Source organism: Varroa jacobsoni, unplaced genomic scaffold (genome assembly GCF_002532875.2).
Source record: "Varroa jacobsoni isolate VJ856 unplaced genomic scaffold, vjacob_1.0 scaffold_224, whole genome shotgun sequence".
NCBI lineage: Eukaryota > Metazoa > Arthropoda > Arachnida > Mesostigmata > Varroidae > Varroa > Varroa jacobsoni.
The window spans coordinates 164,758-170,957 of NW_019213126.1; positions in this window are offsets into that span (position 1 = coordinate 164,758).

The window sequence follows — 6,200 nt, forward strand, 5'->3', positions numbered from 1 at the left end:
CATAACAATAATAGATATATTAACAGTGAAATATGGTGTATACATATAATATTTAAAGAAATACCTTTGCTATACGCAAGCCTTCGAGAACGTTCTTGCTAAATCAGATCGTATCTTCCAAACAAGCTTCTCCAGTTGAGGCATTCGACATTAGCTCACTCTTGGTACCAACACATGGTAGGGTTTATTGTGGGTGACATAAATATGCCCTTCCTAAAAGCGTACTAGAAGGTCCGCATGCGTACCCTTTAGTATTATGATAGGGCTACCTCTTCGAGAGAGTTTTAAAGCTACTAGCAGAAATGGCTTTCGTGGACGCTTATTGAGTTAGTTAAGCGTTGCGACCCGCGACATTATTTATCTGTTGACGTACGTGGTTCATGTCCAGTCAATAGAAGACACGTCTCCCATTTTCCCCAAATGCCCTCGGATTGTTGCGTGTGGCTATTTTTAATGCAATCGTGCTTGTTTTCCCTGTATGTACATAGTCTGGGTATAGACGAATTGAGCCGGCTTCTAATGAAGTTTTCGAAGGGGTTGACGTGTTATTCCATCATCGCTGATGAGGCAGCGTGGGGCAATGTTGCGTGTAACTAGCACCAACAACAAAAACAATAGTTGGCATCAGTGACCAATGGAGCAGATAAGAACGATAAACAACTGCACGCACCCGAGCAGGTGTCATCCTATGCTCCATCTAGCCAGCTTGACCTGATAACCTAGATGGAGGCAAAAACCGTTTGGAACTGACAAACATTTTCTTTGCGGGATAGTCGGTCACACATATTCTAGTTGTAAAACTCTGAAAATAGACGATTGAGTTTCATTGAAAAAACACATTTAGGCTGATCCGGAAAACGAAAACGTAGGTGGTCCTGTCGACGTTAGCTATCAGAGCTCTGACAATTAGTTTCATTAAAAAAAAGTTTAACGCACTCAATCTGATTGGGCTTATTCAAGGCCTTGGATTATAAGTGGGCTTCACGGGGTTTAGTTTTGTATGAATGAATCGTATTTCTGATTATATATTATAAGAAGAGAACGAGGTCGAAATTTTGTCCGATACGCGTCACATCAATAACCTCACAATGTTGTTGCAATATTCGAACGTGATATCTAAAACGTCTTTTATCAGTTCTCACTTGTCCATATGGGTTATTTTGTTTCATTTTGATAAGGACATATACTTCGACTATCATACTGCCGTTGAGCAGCTCTTATAAAACGCTTCACCTCCCACGCATACTGCTGGAGCTGGTTACCCCCCGCCTGTTTAGAAAAATAAATATATATATTTTCCTTCTTCCGGATTTTATTATACACGAATATGATGTATCTACCTTATTAGACACGCATACGAACGACGCAGGATCCGTACGCATGACTATAACCTCGAAAAATAATGACGATTATTATCTATACTATTATGGTAATATCTCATCTTCTGCACAGCTTGCCAACATAAAAATATAGTAAGATAATGACCATTAAAGTATCACGAATGCACTGCTAGCGTAAAATACGTTGACGTATTACTTCAATTCCCAAAGATGGCTTCGCGACAGCGACCTATTAGAAACTTTGATCAGCCGCATGACTAAAGCTCTCCCTGTACTCATTGACCCTCTCGATAGCATTAATCACACAGATGGTCCATTATTTTTTATACCACATACCCTTCATCAGTTTGCTTTCACTAAAGCCATAGAGACGGGAAAAGAGCGGCGAAGCTTTGTAGCTTGTTGATCGCCTCCAGCTTTCGTGGCGTAAATACAAAAGTTGCCGCGTACTAGCCACGCGATATCCGCTTCGTAAAAGCCTGTCATGAAGCGTCGCTATTTTCACTACGCTACGTCGTAGATCAGTGGCTATGTTCTGAACCCCGCTTTGCAGGGGGCAGGATAGAGAAGAACGGCCAGTTAGTTTACTTCATTTAAACTCTTCCGTACGGCACAGCCGTTGTTGATACTGTTTGCACTGTATTTGCGAGCAGCAGCAGCAACAATAACACATTTACATACTAAAACAGCAAAGAACTGACTCGCTTAAACGGTTCACGTTCTTTTTTCATCTCTCTTTATCTATCCAAGATACACGTCGCCCTCTTATTTCCCTGCTATGACATATTGCGTCCAACGACCTCAAAGAACAGTCGATTTCTCCGAATACAACGTCTGTATCGCAAAAACAGTTGTAAATGTGCAACGAGGATTATCTTCACATGTGGCATGTACTCTCTTCGCCTGTGACGTGTTTGTGTTTCTGGAGGTAATTCTGTGACGCAAACGGGTCTCGTCTAGTGTCGCCTACCAAGCCCATTTATTGTCTGTTCGAAACAGGGTGGGAAGCTGTTCCATATTTCTGAGAATACTAATAATGTACATACTAGTATGGTTACTGCAGATGATAAGAATGGACCGTGCATAAAAAAATGCATAAGCTTATGTAAAAACGAACCGTATCGTACAAATTCTTCCTTAACAAAGGACGCAATCACATGTAGGCACTACCTGGAACGATTTCACTGACTGTCCCGTAACTCGAACATAATCGTAGTCATAACGGTTATTTGCTGCTGACTCTACCAGTTTGATGCAAAACGTTTTTACTGGTTTCAATAGATATTAGTGAGAAAAATATTGACGATATAATTAGACACGGCGCGCACCCGACAGCGGCCACGGAAATACTGTCGATCAATTTTCCGACCTGGCTTCTATTGCACGCAGTCATATACAGCGTGATCCTCTTTTTTTTGTACGACGGAGAAATTTTCATACCATGTTCACCTTTAAAGCCGCAGCCCTGTGGTAGGAAAGGTTTCACGACCATTGATAAATTTGGTCAGGGAATTGTGCCTCGACTACACAAAACGCAAGTGATTTGTCAACACCTAAAAGCATTATGGCGAAGTTTTTTCTGCAAAAAATTGCGGCAAGATAGCAATCAGTAGTGTCCCGCGCAAACATAAATGTTCAAGACTCGCTGGACGTCTTCATAAATACGTTTCACTGTGCAAGTCAGGATTTTTGACAGTTTTTTTCTGCTTCTATTGCGAGTCAATAGCTAGGCTTTGTTATGTTCGATTTTACTAAAATGGTAAGTTCCACAAACATTTTGTATAAGCTCTTCGAGGAGTTGATGATGAACGTCTTATACAGAGGCTATCCTCTGGATAAAAACCTCCTGGAAGGAACGGCACATACGTCGGGGTCTTGGAAAGTGATCCTCCATAATTAATTTCCACTAAAGTTTACCTCGATACTATTGTAACCAATAAATATAAATAAACCTTTCCCTTCGGTAACTTATACGCCGGTCTTTTTTCTATGATTTAGTGCACGTTACAGTGAACGATTGACAGCCGTCTATAATAATAACTAGTTTTTCGGCAGGCTGGAGGACCGACTACCGTTAGGATCATGAAAACGATTTTTATCTTCGAAAATAAACACGAGTAACTTATGTTTCAATTCAATGATAAGTTTGCCTAACGAAAACCGAACAGATTCTTGCAAACAAGTTCTTTGTCCTCTACAGCTTCAGATGCTGGTTTGGAGATAGTTGGGCTAATAGGTTCGTAACTGTCCCAAGCGATCGAGATTCGTCACATTTTAAGGCCTGATTCCGTATAGCGTAGGACCCTTTTCATCCATCGGTCTGCAATGTACTATCGTAGGTAAAAGCTGCCATCTTAGTGGCTAGACTGCCACTGCGCTAACTGGTCGGTAATCTGTCTTCTCAGCCGAGTCTGGCGTTCAGCCAATGCATTTCAATTATAAATCGCAGCGATCACCCTCGTCAAATAAACCAAGGGGGCTACACTCCATCTAATTATAGTACAGAGACAAAAAAAGATGAACTAAAATTAGTCTACTTGTACGTTAACCAAGTTTGAACATGATGAGTACTATTTGTCTAGGCACTTCGACACGTCCAACCCGCCTCGTATCCTCTTGTCATCGTTGGGAAAAGCTGATTCAGCGAATGTACTTTTGCTCGACGTTGTTGTCGTGGATCCGTATCACCTATCTTTGTCCGTGCGCAAGCACCGAAACGAAGCGAGAAATTCTATTTTCGCAAGTAACAAATGCAATATCTCGGAATTAACATTAGCACCCAACAAGCAACTAGGAGGGCTCTTGCAGCCGGAGTTGAGGCTGATAAATTTGATTTAGCAGAAGATTCGGAATACAGACTGTTCCTGCCGTTGATATACAGATGTCCAGCTTATCGTAGATATTTAGCTACCGGTTTGTTAGGTGCCCTTTCCACGATAATTAAGGCCATGCTAGGTTTCGCGTACTTATGCAATTTTCAGTTCTGTTTATTGTACAGAACTTATCTGTACTTTGCGCATCTTGCTCCATATGCTTCGTATGTAGGACGATCAAGAGGCTGACAAATATTCTTAAGATGAAAGAAAAATTTACCGTTTCTTCTAGAAGCAAACCTAAGGCATTGTGTTCTGCTGATAGCTGGCGAACTATATCTTCATTCTAATAGATTAATTTATGATTCATTCTAATAGATCGAGCTTGCGTCCCATTGAACACCTATTTCAGAACAGCTTTTTACTCAACTCGCCCGATTCAAACCTATGGGCCAAAAATGAGAGGATATAGGGATCAACAATGTACACAAAACTTCATCGAATACAATCTTTTGGGCAGAAATGTTTCATAGCTCTCTCTGTATAGATATGAGATTAGCGGTCCGGCCATAAACACTAAAAGCACAGCTTTTTCCTTGTATAAATTTACTTAATTATACATTATATATTCCAGTGAAGCAGCCGACAACAACAGCAGCTGATCGCTACATGTACCATTTACCCATTACTAGTCGAACTTGCTGTCAGCTACCCGGGCTCTGGCCGCTCCACAGTGAAATCTGAGGGTTGCAAAAGTGACATTTATTATATCTGAGCATGGCCGTTTACCCAGTTCCTAATCGAGCTCATACCGATTGTTGTGTGATTCTGCTAAAAGCCTCTATTTTCATAATCTATAGATGACTTGCTCTGATCGATACCTTGAGTGTTTCAAGCGTCCGGAAAAGCTTTTCATTCAAACGTTTTCGTATTGAAATTGTTGGAAGTAATGGCTAAAATCTTTGCGGGGATTCATTGTATTCTGTTCAGTGGTTATATGCACAATGGCCGAGTAATCGAAACGGTATAAAGCATAGCACCTATACGTTAGCCTCAAGTAGTAACAATATTTATATTGCTGTCAGAGGTGGATTTTATGGGTCTTATCTTATCCGAAATACGTTTCTAACCTCTAGGAAGCAGCAGTGACTATTTTCGAACTAAAAGTATTATCTTAAGCTTGCTTTTAATAACAAACGAAATCCGAGAGAGCAAAATTAATTTTTACATGAAATAATCATATCAGATATAAAAGGTGTTTAGAAGAAACGTTTTATCATTATGCCGTCTTCATAGCCACTTTGATATTTCACCGGAAGCACGATTTATTCGCAGCTGTTAAGTCGTGCCTAACCTAAGGAACTGCTCAGAGCTTCTCGAAAGGTTACACTTGAATTTTTGCAAGCTTTGAGCTAAAGGGAGCTTGTTAAAGACGGATCGTTTGAGACTACAGTAGCTGTCTCTATCTAAAACGATCAGATTCCTATAGGTGAGCTGCCCAATCAATTCTTATCGATAAAATAACACCGTCCACATATGATACAGATGATCTGAATTCAGCGACCTCTCGGTTATTTCGAATTGCACGATGACCCCGCGACCTTTCTCGCCTTTCCTTTCGAATGGCGCAGTTGTTTACATCTCTTAATTTTATATATATATATATATATATATAATTAGGTGTATTCACTGGAATCATTAAAGGCAAATTGATACCCTATTCTAAGAAATCACTTTACGAGACAAACGGGACATTGTAAAGTAACAGACATTTGACAAGCATCTCGGTGCTCTTAACTTAAACGGAAAGCCATAATTTTATATATATAGGTATTTCTTAGCTTTATGGAAAAATAGGCTCTTCTTCCTTCTGCGATAATCGTACAAAATGTAATGATAAACAAGCTCAGCCATATCAGGCGTATTTTACTATAGCCCTTCGGTTAGAGAACTTAATATGAAGAAAAAAAAAAAAAAAAAAAAAAAAAAAAAAGGCCAACAACAGTTCATAATAATAACGTGGTCAGGCTATCTATATGAACGATTC